The sequence below is a fragment of the Aedes albopictus genome, chromosome 3 (genome assembly GCF_035046485.1).
Source record: "Aedes albopictus strain Foshan chromosome 3, AalbF5, whole genome shotgun sequence".
Classification (NCBI taxonomy): Eukaryota; Metazoa; Arthropoda; class Insecta; order Diptera; family Culicidae; genus Aedes; species Aedes albopictus.
In genome coordinates this window covers 212,488,161-212,511,092 of record NC_085138.1, presented here as the reverse complement: position 1 = coordinate 212,511,092, position 22,932 = coordinate 212,488,161, and the positions used below count along the sequence as shown (strand labels likewise).

Here is a 22,932-nt window from a genome sequence, read left to right as displayed (position 1 = left end):
GGATACCGGAAAGGTCATTCCTGTGAGACCGCATTAAATCTGGGGCTAGCAAAATGGAAAGAAAAATTAGAGCGTAAAATTACGATTGTTGCTGTTTTTTTGGATCTGAAACGCGCTTTTGAAACAATTTCTTGGCCCTTGTTGTTGAAAACAATTAAGCGCTTTGGATTTGCGGGTTCTGCTTACAGATAGACGAGTGCACCGATGAACTGAATTCATCGCGGTCCGAGAATTTTGACACTACAGATTGGAAGCGACCCCGCTCTAGTGTCAAAATTCTCGGACCGCGATGAATTCAGTTCATCGGTGCACTCGTCTATAGTGCCATTTACACTTATCAATAAATTGATTCAACCAAGAGGTTCAATCTTTCCTTCAACTTCATCAAGAAACACAATTTGATGGAAATATTGCTAAATGTATTGCATGCATTTTTATTGAGGAAAACATGGATGATAATGTTGAATCTTGATGTAAATACTGACCAACCTGCAAAAGCGAGGATTGAGGTTGGTGATCATATCCTCAATATTTCCCCTCCGAAAGATTGATCCAACCACCACTATCATCCAGTTTGACCAAACCATCAAGATCATCCAAGTTCGTCAAACTTTCCTCTCGACTTGTTTGATTCGATCAATCCAGCAGTGCAAAAGAGTCAGCAGATTGAGCGAAGACCATTCCATCAGTGAGGAAGAGATAGCAATTCACCAATGTTCAGCGCGCGGTTCACGGCGTTCATGGTGGCCAGTTCAATTGAATTTTATGGAATGCTTTGAAAGCAAATTTCTAGAAATAAATTGTCACGTTTTTGCTTTGTAAATAAAATAAAGACTTGATCATTAGAAAAGTGAAAATTTCGATATTTCGCTTGCTTATTCAATTCCATTAATGATTATGAAAAAATATTTTTTTGATAGTTTTGGTCATTTACCACGCCATATTCGATTTTTTTTTGTAAGCATTCATAAACTCTTATCTATTGAACCCAATCTCTCCGATTAGCATGATGAATTGTTAAATAGTGGATCTATTTACTAATTCATCATGTTATTTTTCCTAATGTCTTGAGAAGGTTAATGTTTCTTACTTTCTAACACAAGATATGAACTTCTATCGTTGAATCAAAATATTTCATACAAAATGGAGCTTAAACAATAATTATTAACAGTTAGGTTCGAACAAGTTTTGATTTTTGCTAAAGTCATAGTAAATATGTAAAGCAAAATAGGTTTAGAAAACAAAGGCTGATAAGAGGTTAATGCCATATTGATTTGTTTGTTTCGTCTATAATTTAAAATGTTTGCTTTATCCGTTATTATTAATACAGGTTTCTCTATATCCCAAGCCCTATTCATTGGTTCCTTGTGCAATTTCGATTGCTCTGGTCAATCACGGAGTAGCAACTACGAATTGTGCGGTCATCTATGCTCATGCTCATGCTCATGCTCATTATTAATACAGGTTTCTCTATAGCTAGATTGGTAACTGAACGATAATTAAATTATATGTCCTGAGAGTGGCTTTTGGTATTTTTGGCAGTTTTTCTCTCTTTGCCATGCCATAAGGGGTTTTTGTCGTCCGAATAGCTTGAAACACTTTGATTGGCAAAGATGTGACGCCAAGTTGAGGTTTATCAGACTTTAGATGACACCCCATGACGAAGAGAACAAATCTGTCGAAAATATACTGAGTTTTCCTATATAGTTCTAGCATTTATACTAAAGGCACTAGCAAACCGCATATGCGTTAGTGGAAATAAAAGATGTGATATAAAACATGATAAACCAATGTTAAATATTAAACATTATTCCTAAATAATCTAATGAAAATTTACGATGCGCAACTTACTTGAACTTGAAAATATTTATTTGGCAGCGCTTTCTTGTTTCCTTTACCATCATTTCATCAATAATTATTTCTTTCTCAAGGATTATTGATGAAATCACGAGGATCAAACCAAGTATCAATCCAATATCTTCGATATTGCCCCTTTCCAGAGAGATGGATCTAGCCGAGTTTTGAACAGAGAGAAAATCTCCCGGCAGTATGAGAGAAGGGAGAGAAGTTAATGCATAAAGAGAAAAAAAAAAACAAAGTGTCCGTGCATGCTTAGCATACGTGCACAGCTGACAAAGCAAAGCCTTTTATTGAATCAATGCGTCGTCGGTGGGTGCGTGGTTGATTTTCAGTCCTACCGATCCCAATGCCAATAATGCGGAAGACAATGTATACAATGCATTTCCGTCAAATTTTGTTTTGTTTTTTTTTTTTAAATAAATGTGAATGGAAAACATTATTTCTTCTTCTAAGCTTTACCATTTTTACATATTCAAACATATTATACATATTTTTTATTACGAAATATTTTTGGACAGCCCATGGGATGGGACTTGAAATACCTTCAGCGCCGTCTTGCTGAATTACCTTTATATTTCGACATTACACAAAATTACTACTGAAGGGTGTTATTTGTCAGAAGGGGGTATTTCTAATTTATAGGCAACGCAAGTAAGCCACCATGATGTGCAAACTATGAATTAATTTTGTATCAGTATTAACGAGATTTTTAGCATTAGGCTAGTTCATCTCGGGACTCACGCTTTATTTCCCTTACGAAGGAAGAACTCACACTTTGTAAATTTGTCGGGAGTGGGATTCGATCCCAGGTCATCGGCGTGATAGTCACGTGATTCAACCATCACACCAGGTCCGCTCCACGAATTATTAATTAACTGGTGTTAGAGACCGGCAGAGCACCAGTATTTTTTTTTAGCAAAGTTCGGTGGGACACCAACCGACTTATAAGATTACACAAAAAAAGTTGTGAACTGTTTATTACCACTAATGCATTGTAATCGTTGGATTCATTACATTTAAATAAAAAGTCTTGGGGAAAATACTTCTGCATACATTGTTTCTTTTGTTCGATGATTTATTACATCTGAATTCAGTTTTCTTTTTTGTATGTATTATACATTTCAATAGCTGTTTATTTAACTTTAAAAAAATATATATGTATGGCAACACTGCAGAATGTTCTGCAATGATGATGCTCTCGATCACGCGCTGCTGCATTGAAAGGATGATAGGTTGATCTGGAGGGAAAATATTGAACCAATCAATTGATCCATGGAATAATTTGACCCATGGTTTGAGCAATCTTCGAGAGGATTGATGTAAAATTTTTGGAGGTGGGGAAATATTGAAGAGAAACTTGAAGTAAAATGCGCTATGGAGGGGAAATATTGCTGCGTGGTTGATCAAACAGAAGATAGGGGAAAAGTTGAATGATTGATATCAATCTATTTTTGAACAATATCATACCTTCAATGTTTCCATAAAACGGCCAACTATTGATCAATATATGCATCGTGTGACTGGCGCTTATGGTTCGAAAGCTATTTGTGTGACAGAGCCCAACGGACTGCTTTCAATGACTCGAGCCCCGTGGCGAACAGCCTTGGCGTACCACAGGGGAGTGTATTAAGGCCCGTTTTATTCATTATGTACATAAATGACATGCGGCGAGTCTTACGATTTTGCGATATTAATCTTTTTGCTGATGATACCGTTCTATTCATTGCAGCCAAAGATTTAGGGGGAGCCGTTTCACAAATGAATGCAGATTTACGTTCTTTGAGTAAATGGTTGAAGTACAAACAGTTGAAATTGAACATAAGTAAAACTAAATTCATGGTAATATCGCGGAATCGAGTAAATTATGAAGTCACCGTAGAAATTGATAGTGAGACAATTGATCGCGTGCGCGAAATTAAATATCTTGGCGTGATTATTGATGACAGACTATAGTTTGACGCTCACATCGACAATGTCATCAAGAAAATAGCCAAAAGGTATGGTATTCTATGTCGATTAAAAAACGGTTTGACTAATGCTAGTAAAATACAGTTGTACAAATCAATCATTTCTCCACACATTGAGTTCTGTCCATCCATTTTCTTTTTAGCTAATGAAACACAAATATCAAGGCTACAGCGTTTGCAAAATAAAATGATGCGGTTGATTTTAAGATGTAACAGATTCACTTCCTCAACTTTTTTGTTAGACGCCCTTCAGTGGCTGTCAGTGAAGCAAAGAATTGTCTATTTAACGTTGGTGTTCATTTTTAAGTTAAAAAATGGTATGTTGCCTAGATATTTGTGTGATCGAATTGAAAGAGGAAGTGACATTCTTAGTTATAACACTAGAAACGCGGATCAAATACGAACACTATACTTTTTGCATGGTGCTTCACAAAATTCCTTGTATTATAAAGGTATAAATGTTTTTAATTCAATGCCTGACCACATCACGAATGCAGTAACTCTATCACAGTTTAAGAGACTATGTATTTCACACGTAAAAGCTGCTTTTTGAACAGCTACTCTGTTGACTTTTTATTCTTGACTAGATTTTGTATCTTGACGAAGTTTACCAACGGATATTTTGTGTGGACAACTTATATTTTTGTAATAGGAGGCACGAACAAACTATAATGATCGCCCCGATGATGATGATGGATTTTATATTTTTTGACGTAGTATTTTTAACTGAATTTATTTTGTGTAGTCTACAAAAGTTTGAGTCTCGCGCGCGGTGACAGGTATAAATGACATTTTTGTATTTATTTATTATGTGGAATATTTGTACTGTTGAATGATATGTTTGGTAGATTAGTAGTGAGTTATCTTGTTGAATGTCGGGAATTTCTTGAGAATGAGAATATTGCCGACTGTTTTGACATCGCGCGAACGTTATCAATCCTCGCAATATTTTTGATTTTCTGATCTTTCATGATCACTAGTAACGCTTGCAAACATCTGTAGATGAGAGCAGCAGTATTTCGAAATTTATGTTTTTGCTGTACAGTATGACAAATTATAATGTTGTTTATATCTGTGAAAAGAATCAGACCGTATTTAGTTTGCAAATCTGATTTCATTGATCATAATTAATAATTATCTTAAAGATATATCGTCTAGCTCAAACCTTTGTAGGGGTATGTGGCGGGACCATCATCATCATCATCACCCAAGGCAAAAATTCAAAAAAAAAAAAATAAAATTTGCCAACCCACTTCCCCAAGGGGGGACCAAAATGAAACATTGAATATTTGCGTACCCACTTCCCCCAAGGAGGGACCGAAGGGAAAAATTCAAAAAATTAAAAATTTGCGGACCCACTTTCCCACCAAAGGCAAAAATTCAAAACAATGAAAATTTGCGGACCCACTTCCCCCAATAGGAGAAATTCATAAAATTGAAAATTTGCTGACCCACTTTCCCTAATGGTGGACTAGAAGGAAAAATTCAAAAAAAATGAAAATTTGCGGACCCACTGTTCCCCGTTGGGGAAAAAATTTAAAAAATTGAAAATTTATTTACTTATTCAGTTTTGTCAAACAACGTAGACTAGTACATATACATACAGTTTTTGTTTCATTTCTTTAAGCTATAGTACATATTGTTAATAAAATAGATATAAGAAAATATATAAATAGTGTATGCTGGTGGAGGTGTGTGTAATTTGTGCTTTTAAAATATTTTAAGTACTACTACTGATGTTATTTCTTATAATGTTAAAATATTTCTTTAAATTATGCCGCGACATAGTTTAGTCAATAGTTTCACAGTGTTGATTATAAATGTTCATGATTTGATTCAAAGGTTCATTTTTGGCATAGTTTGTGCGACTATGGGTAGTTTTAAACAAGTGTCGATTTCGCAATTGCCGTGAGGGTATGTAAAAGTTTAATTTTGATAAGATTTCAGTTGAATCAATTCGCTGCGAAACGATGTCGTTAACAAATAAAACCATTGCAGTTTCACGACGCTGTTTCAGTGTTTGAATATTGATAAGCCTACAGCGCGCTTCATAAGATGGAAGAGGAAATGTAGCCCAATTTTCGAAGAGCATATAATAGAAATTGCTTTTGTACTGATTCTATTCGATCGATATGCTTACTTTGAAATGGGGACCAGATCATGTTACAATATTCCAGAATTGACCTAACATAGGCAACATATAATGTTTTTATTGTGTAGGGGTCGTCAAAATTAAAGCTAAAGCGTTTTATGAAGCCAAGCATATTATTTGCCCTATGTATAATGGTATTGTAGTGGTCATTGAAATTAAGTTTAGAATCTAAGATTACTCCTAAATCCCTAACTCTACTACATTTTTCCACATTCTGATCTCCTAAGGAAATTGATATGTTTGGTGTGTTTCGGTTTTCTGCTGAATGATATTAAATTACACTTTTTGATGTTTAATTGTAGTAGGTTTTTCGAACGCCATGTGTGGAATATGCGAATTTCATTCTGAAATATGTTGATGTCTTCTTGATTCCTTATTTCCATATATAGTTTCATATCGTCGGCATAAATAAGCACTTTTGTTTTCTTCAGGATGAAGGAAATGTCGTGAATGTAAAGAACAAATAAAAGAGGGCCCAGATGGGAACCTTGAGGCACTCCTGAAGTGACTTGAATGGGATGTGATGTTTTTCCTTTGACTTTTATTATTTGTTGGCGGTTTGTAAGGTACGATCCAAGCCATTTAGGAAGTCGGGGTTCTATGCCCATTTTTTGCAATTTGAAGAGTAGCATTGGAATATCAATGCGGTAGAATGCCTTGCTAAAGTCAGTGTAAAGAGCTTCTACATGATTGCCATTATCCATTGCAGTCAATGATGATGATGATGATGATGGTCCCGCCACATACCCCTACAAAGGTTTGAGCTAGACGATATATCTTTAAGATAATTATTAATTATAAACAATTTAATCAGATTTGCAAACTTAATACGGTCTGATTATTTTCACAGATATAAACAACTTTATAATTTGTCACACTATACAGCAAAAACATAAATTTCGAAATACTGATGCTCTCAACTACAGATGTTTGCAAGCAATACTAGTGATCATGAAAAATCAGAAAATCAAAAATATTGCGAGGATTGATAACGTTCACGCGATGTCAAAACAGTCGGCAATATTCTCATTCTCAAGAAATTCCCGACATTAAACTTGACAACTCACTACTACTCTACAGAATCCTTCAACAGTACAAATATTCCATATGATAAATAAATACAAAAAAGTCATTTTGTAACCAACCGTTTTCTGGTTACAATATAAACTATGGTTTTCAGTTTGATTTTGTTTATTTTTTTTTTAATATTTCTTTGTTATTATTTTTATTATTGTTTGTTAATGTTTAAATACAAAATTAATGTTTGTTCTCCGTCTCTTTCTGCACGTTTGAGTCACATTAACTTTGTATTTATTAGCCTACGTTGGTGCCAGCATTAGTAATTTTTTTTTTCAAATATTAAAGCGATTTATTTGTTTGTTTTTTTTTACATTATATTTTGTTATTCCATAGATATTTTTCAAAGTTAATTAAAATAAAGAAAATTAAAATTATTTAAAGTCCATTTAAATTCTTATAAGTATAACTTGCATACAAGTTTTTCAAATTCAAAATGGCACCAACCAAAAATATTGTAACCCTCGTCACTGCTTGGAGAAACGTCACGACCCGGTCATCAACTGTCAACGTCACACTGGAGTCGGGGCAAGGACCACCGGAACGGATATGAGATAGGGAGAATTCGGGAGTTCTGGAAGCTATAAAAGGACTTGGAGTACAACATGTGGCTCTCTAGTAAATTTTATTGGCCCGGAGGAGCAAAGACAGCGGCAGCGTCCGTCACGCAGTAGTTATTTGTGACCACGCGTTTCAAGTTAAGATCTTCTAAATCAATAGTAAGATCGGTTGTGATTTCCACACGACTTTGTTAATAATCCAACCGGTCGATCGAGTGGGTTTAGTGTGGACGTTATAAAAGTGATTTCCGCGGTCTGAAGCAAGAAAATCGTACGTCGTACGTCGCGAGTGCGCTATCTGGTCGGTGTGGATTTGTGAAACCACCAAAATGACATTGTGTCGAGAAGCCTAGAATAGACACAAGTGCGAGACCGTTGGAACATTATTGTTGAAATTCCGACCAATTTGTGTTAAACCCCGCTCGATCTACACCAAGACACTCGCGAACAATTAGTGCACATGGTACCGCTCCCCGGGCCCGAAAAAAAGTGAAACGCCAGGCCCACCGTTACACGGGCCGAGTTGTCGCAGTAGATCTGGACTCCCTGTCCGGAATCGCAGAATCATCGCACCGGTATCCCCCGCCGGCCGAGTTTGTAGCCAAGACCAACCCCTCCCGATGAAGCCCGCTCCAGTGCATCCCATCGAAGTCGACCAACGAGCATCGCATCGGCCGCAACGATTCCTAGTGTGTGTGAGATACACTCAATAAAATGCGCAAGTAGAAAATTGAACGTTCTCCTTATGATTAGTAATTAATAAATTCCCCTAATTGCATGGTCCTTACAAAATCAAGTTTTTATAGTTTTCTTTTTATTGTATTGTTTTCTTCATTCTTTTCGCTGAAAACCAATGGTAAGTGGGTTGAAAGTCCACCACAATAGATGGAAATTGCTCCGTAGATCACCTTGGTAAAACGACCCGAAAAAAGTGAAACGTGAACCACTGTGCAATGAAAGCTGCATAGGGCAATGGTGCTCACTCCAGCGGCGGACGTTGTTTAGGGCAGTGGTGCTCAAACTTGCAGTGGTTCCCAAGACACTTTTTAATGGTATCAATTTGGCGCCCAACGTGGGGCTCGAACCCACGACCCTGAGATTAAGAGTCTCATGCTCTACCGACTGAGCTAGCCGGGCTTTTTCACGATTTTGCGCCATGCTAATCTTCTCTGTATCGTTCCAATTTTAGTATATGTCTTGCCGAAGTACGGCCGTCAATTTCTACCCTGCCGGGTGGTAAAGAAACACGGCACGTCGTCGTACGAGTTGGAGGGTCTCGCAGGTAAAAACCTCGGTATCTGGCCTGCCGTTCATTTGAAGCCCGGATAAACAAAACACTCTTCTCAATTTCATTTATTCGCCAAACAAAATGCCATAAACATTGCACCACTACCATCGTGCGGGTGTTGTCAAACATCGCTTAACGATTCCTCTATCACCGATCCCCCGTTCCAACTTCGTTTCCTCGCCAAACCTAAAATAGACAAAACGATTAATAAATACCTGCTCACCTGTGTGCAGAAAAGGCATCCGATTGCGTTTAATTTAGCTTTCTAATGAAAACAAAACAAATGATAGCACCTTTAAATGCAATCAACATGAATGGAAGAGCTCAAATCTGCGTGAATTGTCGTCACGTCACTCATAGAAATGAGATGCGTAGACAAAAGACAACCACATATAAAATAGGGTACCCTCAGATTAAGCTTAATAAATAATAGTTAGTTTATGTACACGTGTGTGAATGAACGATTGAATGAAGTGAATGAATGGGGGGGGGGGGGGGGGTTTTGAATGGTATGAATAGAAGAGATTTGAATGAAAACGAGTTAAGTCTGGTCCAAATTATTTGTGACAAATAAAATTAGAAGAGAGTTATTTAAATCTTATTCTCTTTTGAATGTTGATGTTGTGTAGAATAGATTAGTTAGCACCACACCAGCCAGCACAGCAGTTAGCGCCAACACCAGCCAGTACAGCAGCACCCATTCCAGCTAAATTAAACAACAAAAGAAAGACTAAACACACAAATGGAATTCAAAACATGATAAATCAATAAAAGGGCAGAGGCTCGCCCGACACTGATTAGTCAGTGTTAGGTAGTTAATTAATTGAAGAGGTTGGTTGGTTATCCGAACGTCATTAGGTTTTTGTAGTTTCTTAATGTAGGTTTTTGTAGTTTTTTTAAAAAACTATTTTAAGTTAAAAATTTATTAACTGGCGCCCGAATAGGGACCAGCGCGAGTATCGTTTAATTCGTCGCGAGTGATACAACATCGTGAGTGTTATCCGAAAATTTCAACTTTACCGCTGTAAAAGTAGCGACCGCCACTATCACAGCAGCCGTGGAGAAGAGCGCCCCTAGTCACCAACCAGCATAGGAGAAACGGGAAGATCGCCGCTTCACCGGGACAGTTGAAGCTCGTGTCTGGTCGTCTCAAGGAGTCCCGACGATACAGGACGGGACCCGATTTCAAGACGAAGTGCTCTCTGGTACAGGATAGAGCATTCGTATTATGGTTAAGTTTCTGTAAGTATTAACTAATAATTCATTTAATTTCAGAAAAAGTGTGAAGTTTTAAAAAAAAAGTTAATTAACTGTAGTGAAAAGTTAATTTGGTGAATTATTCTTAAAAAGTTAATTAAGTGTAGTGAAAAGTTAATTTGGTGAATTATTCTAAAATATCTTTCCCATTAAAATTCTGGATAATTTAATTAAAACATTCAACAAACTAAAGATTAATATGCCAAATAACGATATGCAAGATATATTAGATCGACTCGATGCTCTGGAACAAGCAAATGTGGTTCCACCGGAATTAGATTATGAAGATCCGATTCTTTATTATCTAAATCCAGATGGAACACCTGCTGATCCATCGTCTATTGAAAAAATTCCAGACTTAATAAACGGAATCCCCAATTTTGAGGGATCATCAGATGAATTGAGCAGCTGGATAAAAGATGTAGATACGTTAGTTAGAGCATATCAAGTAAATTCTTCCAGCAGTGTTGCACAAAAGAATAAGTTTTACGCAATCTGTACGGTGATAAGGAGGAAAATAAAAGGTGAAGCCAATACGGCTCTGGTTAATTCGGACGTGAACATTAATTGGAATCTAATAAAAAAAACACTCCTAACATATTACGGCGAGAAAAGGGATCTGACCACCTTAGATTACCAATTGATGAATATCACACAAGGCGGACGAAACTTGAAAACCTATTACGATGAAATAAATAAACTTCTTTCATTAATTGCAGGACAAATTAAGACGAACCAATCTTTTAGACACCCAGAAGCATCCAAAGCGCTGATTGGTATGTATAATAAAAAAGCCATAGATGCGTTTATTAGAGGATTGGATGGGGACATAGGTAAATTTTTGAAAAATTATGAGCCTGAATCATTAGCCAATGCGTATGCGTATTGCATAACATATCAAAACATTGAGTTCAGGAAAATGATGACCAAACCAAAAAGTCAAGATATGCCTTCAACATCTAAAAGTTTCATGTCTTCAAAACTACCACCTCCGATTCCACCAAAAATACCATTTAGGATGCCAAATAGCATCAATGTACCAAGTTATCCATTCTCTAACAGGCAACCAATGATTCCTAACATGAAGCAGCCTTTACCTCACATGCAAAGGTATGTTACTAGACCGCAATTTTATCAATATCCCCAACAAACAATGTTTCCACCTAGAGTTATGCCTCAACCATTTACAAAAGTTCAATCACCACCTCAACAAATATCTCAACCTAAACCACAACCAGTGTATCAACCTAATCCCTTCCAACGTGGACAAGCTCCAATGGAAGTTGACTCCTCGCTTCAAACTAATTTGGTGAATTACGCCAACAGACCACGAAACTTCCATATTGAATCTGATGATTCAGAACAATATTTCCAACAGCTTCCATATTTGACAAATAATGAATTCCCCGAAATGCCTTCATTTGAAAGGTATTGCGAAAACTTTGAATATCAACAACCACTTGAAGAACAGTCTGTTAATGATGAACCTGTAGGCGAAAGTGAACTGAATTTTTTAGGATAAAATCATCATTACCATATTTTTTACATTATGGTAATGGTAAATTGGAAAATCCACTTCGAATTTTAGTTGACACCGGATCGAATAAAAATTTTATTCATCCAAAATTTGCTAAAATATCCCATGCGGTTCAAAGCCCCTTTTATGTCTCATCGGTAGGAGGAGATATCAAAATTGAAAGTTTTTCTCAAGGTAAAATTTTTGCACCATATTCAAATATCAATGTGAAACTTTTTCATTTGCCAATGCTTAAAACATTTGATGCAATAATAGGTCACGATACACTTAGGGAAATTAAAGCTGTAATTGATACATCAAAAGAAAAACTAATAATTGATTCAAAATTTGAAATCCCTTTATTGCAGCGTAAATTACAAATGATCAATAAAATAGATATTCGAGATGAACATTTGGAAACACATGAAAAGGAAAAGCTACATAATTTGTTAGAACAATACAAGGATTTATTTCAACCACCTAATGAAAAATTGACTTTCACAACAAAAGTGAATGCGGATATAAGGACAATTGACGATAATCCCATATATTCAAAATTGTATCCTTATCCGCAAGCTTTGAAAAATGAGGTTTGTACTCAAATTGACAAAATGTTACAAGATGGGATAATAAGACCATCTAGATCGCCTTATAACTCTCCGGTCTGGATAGTTCCTAAGAAGCTAGATGCTTCAGGACAGAAAAAATATAGACTTGTTATTGATTACCGTAAATTAAATCAGAAAACCATAAGTGATAGGTATCCAATACCAGATACCTCCACTATTTTGGCAAACTTGGGAAAAATGAAATATTTTACTACTCTAGACCTTGCGTCTGGTTTTCACCAGATACCCTTGAATGGTAAAGATGTAGAAAAAACTGCATTTTCAGTAAATAACGGAAAGTATGAATTCGTACGTTTACCGTTTGGTCTGAAGAATGCCCCGGCCATCTTTCAGCGTGTGATGGACGATGTGTTGCATGAATATATTGGTAAAATTTGTTATGTCTATATTGATGACATAATAGTATTCGGAGAAACTTTGGAAGAACAATTGAGCAATTTGAAAATCATTTTGGAAACTCTTCGTAATGCAAATTTTAAAATACAATTAGACAAATCTGAATGGCTAAAACCCGAAGTTGAATTTCTTGGATTTATTGTGTCCAGAAATGGATTGAAACCAAATCCAAAGAAAATTGAAAGTATCCAAAATTATCCAGAACCTAGTAGTTTAAAAGAATTACGTGCATTCCTTGGATTATCCGGATATTATAGAAGATTTGTGAAAAATTATTCAAAAATTGCAAAGCCATTAACTAAATTTTTGAAAGGAGAAAACGGCCATCGACAAATTTCTAAAAATGAGTCAAAAAATTTCAGAATATTATTGGATTATGAAGGAAAGAAAGCTTTTAAATTGTTAAAAGAAATCTTATCTTCAGAAGATGTTTTAGCGTTCCCCGATTTTAGTAAACCCTTTTTACTTACAACCGATGCTTCAAATAAAGCAATAGGTGCTGTTTTATCTCAAAATTTTAACGATGGAGAAAGACCTATTACATTTATTTCAAAAACGTTATCTAACACGGAGGAAAATTATGCAACGAATGAAAAGGAGATGCTTGCAATAGTTTGGGCATTGCATACTCTAAGAAATTTTATTTATGGTCATAAAATAATTATTTATACTGATCATCAACCCTTGACATATACAATTTCTCCGAAGAATAATAATGCAAAACTAAAAAGATGGAAAGCTTTTATTGAAGAGCATGACCATGAGATTTGTTACAAGCCTGGTAAAGCTAACATTGTGGCAGATGCTTTGTCACGTATTCAAATTAATTCCCTCACTGCGACTCAACATTCGGCAGAAGAAGATGACAGTTCCTTTATCCCTTCGACAGAAGCTCCCATAAATGTCTTTAAAAATCAATTATTCTTCAAAATTGGAACAAGATCCAGTTATGGCCTAGTAGTCCCTTTTGATAATTACAAACGACACATATTTATTGAACCAAGATTTTCAAGTGCATATTTAAAAGAACAGCTAAAAAAGTTTTTGAACCCAAATGTTATAAATGGTATATATACTGATGAACCAATAATGGCAACAATACAGGAAATTTACAGAGAAATGTTCAATCCAAGATTAATTAAAGCTAGATTTTCCCAAAGCAAAGTCCAAGATTTGAATAATTTAGAAAAACAATTGGAAGAAATAAAAAAGGTTCACCAATTTGCCCACAGAAATTCGAAAGAAAATTCAGAACAATTGTTAAAAACTTTTTATTTTCCAAAAATGACTAGAATGATAGAAGATTTTGTAAAAAATTGTGAGATATGCAAAACTGAAAAATATCAAAGAAACCCACAAAAGTTTATATCATTTAAAACACCAATTCCTAATCAACCTTGTGAAATTGTACATGTAGACATATTTACGTATGATCAAGATCATCTGTTTCTTACATCAATTGATAAATTTTCTAAATATTTGAAATATAGAGCAATAGAAAGCAAATCACTTTTTGATATTGAAGATGCTCTATTGGATCTTATGCATGAATGGAACATACCTAGAATGATCATTATGGATAATGAAAGCTCATTTAATTCAAATGTAGTAGAACAACGTTTAAGAAATTTAAATATTGAAATTTATAAAACTCCGATAAACAGATCTGAAACGAATGGACAAATCGAACGTTGTCATTCTACTTTACGCGAAATTGCGAGATGTATTAAAAAAGAATTGCCAGAAATAGATGTTTCCCAATTAATTAGATCAGCTGTTCATAAATACAACAACACAATTCACAGTTTTGTCAAAAACACCCCCCACAACATTTATATTGGTGAAGTAAATAGAAACTTAAGTACACAAGAAATAGACAGAAGAAAAGCTAAAACTCATGAGAATGTTATAAAGTTATATAAGAAAAAGAATGAAAATATACAAGACAAAAATTATCCCATTTACGAACCAGGATCCTATGCCTTTGAAAAATCAAAAGAAATTTCAAAAAGAAAAAGTAGATATAAAAAGATACAAGTTAAAGAAAATTTTGATACATTTATTATAGACAGTAATAATCGAAAAATACATAAAATGAATTTAAGAAAAAACTAACATACACATATATCAATTTACTCTATTTGCAGATTAATAATATGTTCCATGTTGTTGGTGCAAGGAGAGATACAAATTCATAACTTGAATAAAAATCCACTGGCAATAATTCCATTGGGAAAAGCAAAACTTACATTAGGATATGTGAGAATAATACAACCAATAGATCTTACGCAAATTCATGATATAATCATCAAATTTGATGAATTGGTAAGAACAAATGTTTATAATAATAACCTTTATAGACTGTTACAAAATAGAAACCATTTGCTATACCAAACATATTTAAAAATTGCACCACACAATAATTCACAATCTCGTATAAAACGATGGGATACTATTGGAAAAATCTTGAAATGGGTTGCTGGAACTCCCGACGCTGAGGATTTGAGTATAATTAACAACACAATGAACGCATTAATCGACAACAACAATCAACAAACCTTCATCAACGAAGCTATAAACTCCCGAATCAAACATTTGAATCAAGTCACCAACGAATTACTAGAACTGGACTTTAAATCTCAAAAACAACATGTTATTGAAATCAACCTTCTAACAATCTTGCTTAACCTGAATGCAGCTCAACATCAAATTGAAATACTTGAAGATGCCTTATTACTCGCAAAAAATGGCATTCCTAGCAGTCAAATCTTATCTATGAAAGATTATTCAAAAATAAAATACTTCCTACAGCAACAGAACATCCCTGTTACGTCATTTGAAGAGATGTTGACTAAAACAAGTACACAAATTGCCATGAACAATACGCACGTGATGTATATGCTAAAAATTCCACAACTTTCAAACGAAACTTACAACTACGAATTCATTAGTCCTCTGATTCAAAACCAAACAAAAATACATATTGAATCAAGCTACATTATCACTAATGAATCGCATACTTTCGAAACATCTGCACCATGTAAAGAAGATTCCGAATATTTTTTATGTGAATCCAAGTTGATAAAACCTACAAGCCCATGCATCAGAAATTTGATTCTGTCACGACACGCAAATTGTACATTTGAAAAAGTGTATTCATCTGGAGTAATTAATAGAATCAATGATGCAACATTACTTCTGAATAATGTGAATATATCGCTATACACCAACTGCAGTAATTCAAGTAAACTATTGGAAGGATCGTTCCTAATTCATTTCGAACAATGTGAATTGTACCTCGACAACATTCGCTATACAAACATCTTCATGGAGACCCCGAAAACATCATTCAGACCTACAACAGGAATATTAGCATACAAAGAAAATATCATCGATGTTCCGCCACCAGAATATTTGGCAAATTTGACATTGGAACATAGAAGAATACTCAAACATGTGTACTTGCAAAATCATTCTTTCAAATGGAAACTGAACATATTTGGATCAATTACTATCATAACATTTACATTAATCATCGCAGCAATTATAGTCTACGTACTCGTACTAAAAAGACAAGCTAAAAAAACAGAAATCGAAATTAATTTACATGAGCAAGAAAAACCATCGGCACCAGAAGGTATCCAAATCAAATCACCGTATCCTGATGTTTCCGATGAAAGACTTCAACAAATTAACAATTACTTGAGAATGCCAACAGCAGATCGATCCATACGACTTTGAGGACAAAGTCATTTAAAGGGGGAGGAGTTAGCACCACACCAGCCAGCACAGCAGTTAGCGCCAACACCAGCCAGTACAGCAGCACCCATTCCAGCTAAATTAAACAACAAAAGAAAGACTAAACACACAAATGGAATTCAAAACATGATAAATCAATAAAAGGGCAGAGGCTCGCCCGACACTGATTAGTCAGTGTTAGGTAGTTAATTAATTGAAGAGGTTGGTTGGTTATCCGAACGTCATTAGGTTTTTGTAGTTTCTTAATGTAGGTTTTTGTAGTTTTTTTAAAAAACTATTTTAAGTTAAAAATTTATTAACTGATTAGAGTAGTTGACTTATTCTGGGTTTCTGATCGGCCTCAACAAAATAGCGACAGCTAGAACGTGTTTATTCTGACGCTCGAAGGATAGCCTCCACATGGATAATTTCAAGATCAATTCAAAAAGTGGTTAATGAGAAGAGTTGTACCTGATTGTGACATTCAAAAAAAAAAACCTTCCGTTTTTTTACCCCATCTCCGGGAAGATTGTAACCAACCGTTTTCTGGTTACAATATAAACTATGGTTTTCAGTTTGATTTTGTTTATTTTTTTTCAAATATTTCTTTGTTATTATTTTTATTATTGTTTGTAAATGTTTAAATACAAAATTAATGTTTGTTCTCCGTCTCTTTCTGCACGTTTGAGTCACATTAACTTTGTATTTATTAGCCTACGTTGGTGCCAGCATTAGTTATTTTTTTTTTCAAATATTAAAGCGATTTATTTGTTTGTTTTTTTTTTACATTATATTTTGTTATTCCATAGATATTTTTCAAAGTTAATTAAAATAAAGAAAATTAAAATTATTTAAAGTCCATTTAAATTCTTATAAGTATAACTTGCATACAAGTTTTTCAAATTCAAAATGGCACCAACCAAAAATATTGTAACCCTCGTCACTGCTTGGAGAAACGTCACGACCCGGTCATCAACTGTCAACGTCACACTGGAGTCGGGGCAAGGACCACCGGAACGGATATGAGATAGGGAGAATTCGGGAGTTCTGGAAGCTATAAAAGGACTTGGAGTACAACATGTGGCTCTCTAGTAAATTTTATTGGCCCGGAGGAGCAAAGACAGCGGCAGCGTCCGTCACGCAGTAGTTATTTGTGACCACGCGTTTCAAGTTAAGATCTTCTAAATCAATAGTTAGATCGGTTGTGATTTCCACACGACTTTGTTAATAATCCAACCGGTCGATCGAGTGGGTTTAGTGTGGACGTTATAAAAGTGATTTCCGCGGTCTGAAGCAAGAAAATCGTACGTCGTACGTCGCGAGTGCGCTATCTGGTCGGTGTGGATTTGTGAAACCACCAAAATGACATTGTGTCGAGAAGCCTAGAATAGACACAAGTGCGAGACCGTTGGAACATTATTGTTGAAATTCCGACCAATTTGTGTTAAACCCCGCTCGATCTACACCAAGACACTCGCGAACAATTAGTGCACATGGTACCGCTCCCCGGGCCCGAAAAAAAGTGAAACGCCAGGCCCACCGTTACACGGGCCGAGTTGTCGCAGTAGATCTGGACTCCCTGTCCGGAATCGCAGAATCATCGCACCGGTATCCCCCGCCGGCCGAGTTTGTAGCCAAGACCAACCCCTCCCGATGAAGCCCGCTCCAGTGCATCCCATCGAAGTCGACCAACGAGCATCGCATCGGCCGCAACGATTCCTAGTGTGTGTGAGATACACTCAATAAAATGCGCAAGTAGAAAATTGAACGTTCTCCTTATGATTAGTAATTAATAAATTCCCCTAATTGCATGGTCCTTACAAAATCAAGTTTTTATAGTTTTCTTTTTATTGTATTGTTTTCTTCATTCTTTTCGCTGAAAACCAATGGTAAGTGGGTTGAAAGTCCACCTAATAGATGGAAATTGCTCCGTAGATCACCTTGGTAAAACGACCCGAAAAAAGTGGAACGTGAACCACTGTGCAATGAAAGCTGCATAGGGCAATGGTGCTCACTCCAGCGGCGGACGTTGTTTAGGGCAGTGGTGCTCAAACTTGCAGTGGTTCCCAAGACACTTTTTAATGGTATCAATTTATACCTGTCACCGTGCGCGAGACTCAAACTTTTGTAGACTACACAAAAAATACAATAAATTACGTCAATACAATAAAATTCCATCATCATCATCGAGGCGAACATTATAGTTTATTGGTGCCTCAAAATTGTTCACACAAAAATATCCGTTTGCAGGAACTTCGTCAAGATACAAATTTAGTCAAGTATTGAAAATTTGACAGGGTAGCTGTTCAAAAGGCAGCTTTGACGTGTAAAATACATAGTCTCTTGAACCGTTATAATGTTGGTGCTAGTTTTATGTGTGTAGGCATCGAATTGAAAACATTAATACCTTTATAAAATAGGGAATTTTGTGAAGCACCGTTTAAAAAATGTGGTGTTCTTACATCATCCGCGTTTCTAGTATTATACCTATGAATGTCACTTCCTCTTTCAATTCGATCACACAAATATCGAAGCAGCAAACCATTAACTATCTTGAAAATGAACACCAAAGTTAAAAACACAATTCTTTGCTTCACTGATAGCCACTGTAGGGCATTCAATAAGAAAGAGGAGGATGTGAATCTATTGCATCTCAAAATCAAACGCATTATTTTATTTTGCAATCGCTGCAAATTTGTGTTCCATTGGCTAAAAACAAAATGGAAGAGCAGAAGTCTATGTGAGGAAAGATGATTGATTTATACAAATGTATCTTACTAGCTATAGTTAAATCGTTTTTGAGTCGGCAAAGAATTCCATACTTCTTGGCTATTTTCTTGATGACATTGTCAATATGAGAGTCAAATTTTAATCTATCATCAATAATCACGCCAAGATATTTAATCTCCCGAACGCGTTCAAGTGTCTCATCATCAATTTTAACTGAGACGTTCTCATTTACTCGGCTACGCGAAATTACCATGAATTTAGTTTTATCTATGTTCAACTTCAACTGTTTGTATTTTAACCATCTACTCAGAGAACGCAAATCTTCATTCAAATGGGATATGGCTTCGCCTAAACTTTTAGCTGCAATGAATAGCACAGTATCATCTGCAAAAAGGTTTATATCACAATATCGCAAGACTCGTTTCGTGTCATTAATGTACATAATAAATAAAATGGGCCCTAATACACTTCCCTGTGGAACATCAAGATTATTGTTCACGGGACTCGAAACAGAATCGTTAAATGCAGTCCTTTGGGTTATGTCACACAGATAGCTTTCAAACCATTTATATGCAGAACCCGAAATTCCAAAACGCCTGATTTTTTGTAACAATAAGGGCCGAGAAATTGTTTCAAAGGCGCGTTTCAGATCCAAAAATACAGCAACAATCGTATCTTTTCGCTCTATGCTTTCTTTCCATTTTGCTAATACCAAATTCAATGCGGTTTCACAGGAATGACTTTCCCGATATCCTGATTGCTCTGGTATAAGCAAGTTATTACTATTTAAATACGTTAATAGCTGGCCTTTAACTACAAGTTCTAAAATTTTATCTAATATGTGCAACATATTGATAGGACGAAACTCTTCGGATTTAATCGTCCCAGCAACTTTTTGAATAGGAATCACTAAAGATTCCTTCCAAACCTGTGGCACGTGCCCAGTTTGCAGTGATTCGTTTATCAGGTCCAGCAGGTTGTGGCCGACGACATCAAAGCAATCTTGTATTACCTTTGCATTTACATTATCTACGCCAGCCGTTTTTCCCATAGAAAAGCAAGTATTCCTAAGTTCTTCAATGGTTATTGCACACTAAGATCAGCTCGGTACTTTCCCGATCTTTTTACTGAGTTCTCAACAGCAGAATTAACTCGGTACGCTCGGTTGTTTATTTTGCGGATATTCTGTAAATGAGTTACCGAGCTCAGCTAATAAACTGTCAAAAGTTACTGATTCACGGTAAATATCGTTACTGGTGAACGGTAAATACGATTACCGAGTGTACCGAGATAAATCTGCTGTTGAAAACTCAGTAAAAAGATGAAAAAAATACTGAACTCAGTAAAAAAAATACTGAGCTGGCACATCTGAATCTTAGTGTGTGGGTGAAAACATTCAAATCTACAATTATTGTTTATCGGCTGTTTTATTTCATCAGGTTCATCAACTAACTCAATGGATTGGTTAATTGCTGAAACACTATTGATGAAATACTCATTAAACTTACATGCTATTATTTGTTCATTATCTTCTAATGTGCCGTTAAAAGTTATAGACCGCGGTTTACAATTACTAGGTTTAAGCAAAGATTTTAAAATTTTCCATAACTCTTAGCTATTGTTTTGATGCTGATCAATTTTCCTCTGTATATATTCGCAACACGTTTGTTTCAACGATTGCGAATATTTATTACGCGCAACACAGTACCTCTTCCAATTATAATTATTATTATTTCTACGTAACTTTTTGTACTATTTATCTCTTGTGCGTTTAAAACGCAGTAGATCTAAATTGTACCAGCTGTTAGAATTTTTCAAAGAAACAATCTTCTGTTCAACTAATTCATTGGTACAGGTTTTCAAAACGTCGGTAAGAACAGCTGATTTCACATCCAGGGAATCCGTTGTTTGAAAATCCATGTTTCTCTCGACAAGCCTTGAAACTGCTTGCTTTGAGTATTTTTTCCAGCACTTCAATTTCACCGCATTATCGTCTTCTTGAGTATCCTCAACGTTAATAACTAATGTTTCATGATCGGTTATTTTTAAATCTGAACACGTAACTGTACTAACAGAGTCAAAATTAGAATAAACATGATCAGTCAAAGTTTTACTATGGCTGGAAATACGTACGCGTATACTCATTTACTTTTTGTTTTAAATTAAAAAATTCCGATAATCGTTTCAACTGATTCGAATTATGAATGTCACACCAATTAATATTAAAATCACCAGCAAGTACGTTTAATTTACTAGGATCTACGAAACTCTCAAGCCAGTTTTCTAAAATAGCAATAAAATGGTGATCACTTGAACTGGGAGAATGATATAAACAACCATAATTACCCACCTTCATGCCTCGCACAACTGTAATGCCCAAAAACCAATTACCTTCACAAACTTCGTTCAATTGAAGCTTGAATTGAATTGATTCTTTGGCATAAATAACAACACCGCCAGTGTGTCTTGAATGTGACAAACAAGCAGCTATATTATATCCCGGAATACTGTACTGTTCAAACGCATCCATATCAACAATATGTGTTTCTGATAAAAAGACTAAAAGTGGACGTTTAACTTCTACAATCTGACGTAGTGCAACGTAGTTTGTAGATAAACCCGCAATGTTAAAATATAAAATATCAAATTGTGTCACATTACTACCGGAACTTGGTTGCTTGAAATTGAAATGCAAGCTGCTTTTTTTCTTTGAACAAATCTCTTATAGACTTCACATTCACTAACATTGAAAGCTGCGTGGTTAACGTCCAAGTTAAGTTTACGTTCGTTATTCATTTTACAACAATTAACACATTTCCATACAGTTGATGTGCATTCAGATGTCTTGTGACTTTCACTGCACTTAGAGCACTTAGTGCCGTTCTTGCAATTAGTGCTCACGCGCCCAAATTCTCCACACTCGAAACATCGTACAATACTATTGTCTGGAACAACAAGGCACCGATCAAACCTTATATTTACCTTCCTAGCAGTCAACATGCAACTGTACGTATTTTTATCAACTTCAATCACCGCGTTGTACTTGTTGTACTTGAAACGTGGATTTTCAAAAATACGGATGACTTTCACTTCATTGATAGCGATGTCTTCACTCTGGTCCTTTAGGATTTGAATGAATTCATCGGAAGAAAACTGATCGCACATGCCCATCACTTTAAGTCTTGGCACCGATGATGGAACAACAGCTTTGTAGTTTTCACCCAATTCACTTTGAATGCCATCTTTAACAACATTTACGTTATATCCTGTATTTTTGGATCCAGTTTAGTGTACACAAATTTTCCAGTATCATCGCTACTCTGGCTGGACTCTTGCGGCTTTATCACAATGACTGGACGAGCCTTACGAGTCACCTCAACCTTCTTTGTGACATTAGCGTCATTAGACTTCACGCTTTTCTTTCTACTAGTTTTACCGTTAGTTTGATTCCCAGAGTTGCTCTTAACAATATCCGCAAAACTAACTTTTTCAATGAAAACATCATCTGACGTATCGGCACCGTCATCCTGAACTCTACGCTTTTTACCTCTGGGATTCGAGTTCGACTCCGAAGCCGTGCTAGAAGTACCTTGTCTTACATTCATTGCAGCCTTTCCCGAATTAAATTGAGAAAATGAACATTTCATATCTTCCATTTCTTTATTAACTAATTCCCCAAGTCCAAAAATTGCCTTCTCCAATGTACAATTTAGATTTCTCCCCAATTGTTCAATTTCGCATTTCATTGTCTCGTTTATCTGA

General features: G+C 35.6%; 2 long non-coding RNA genes, 1 other non-coding gene and 1 pseudogene across 3 annotated transcripts; 2 read left to right on the top strand and 2 right to left on the bottom strand.

Moving 5' to 3' along the window:
• The first annotated feature begins 310 nt into the window (after positions 1-310).
• Positions 311-5,025, top strand: LOC134291273 (uncharacterized). Its single transcript, XR_009999008.1, has 2 exons — positions 311-1,330; positions 1,465-5,025. It is a non-coding gene; the product is annotated as an uncharacterized LOC134291273 (long non-coding RNA).
• Positions 5,026-8,680: 3,655 nt separating this feature from the next.
• On the bottom strand, positions 8,681-8,753 carry Trnak-cuu (transfer RNA lysine (anticodon CUU)). Its single transcript has one exon. It is a non-coding gene; the product is annotated as a tRNA-Lys (tRNA).
• A 16-nt stretch (positions 8,754-8,769) lies between these two features.
• On the bottom strand, positions 8,770-8,828 carry LOC115260109 (U6 spliceosomal RNA; annotated as a pseudogene).
• Positions 8,829-9,538: 710 nt separating this feature from the next.
• On the top strand, positions 9,539-18,269 carry LOC134291272 (uncharacterized). The gene is made up of 2 exons (XR_009999007.1): positions 9,539-10,146; positions 14,850-18,269. It is a non-coding gene; the product is annotated as an uncharacterized LOC134291272 (long non-coding RNA).
• The last annotated feature ends 4,663 nt before the right edge of the window (positions 18,270-22,932 follow it).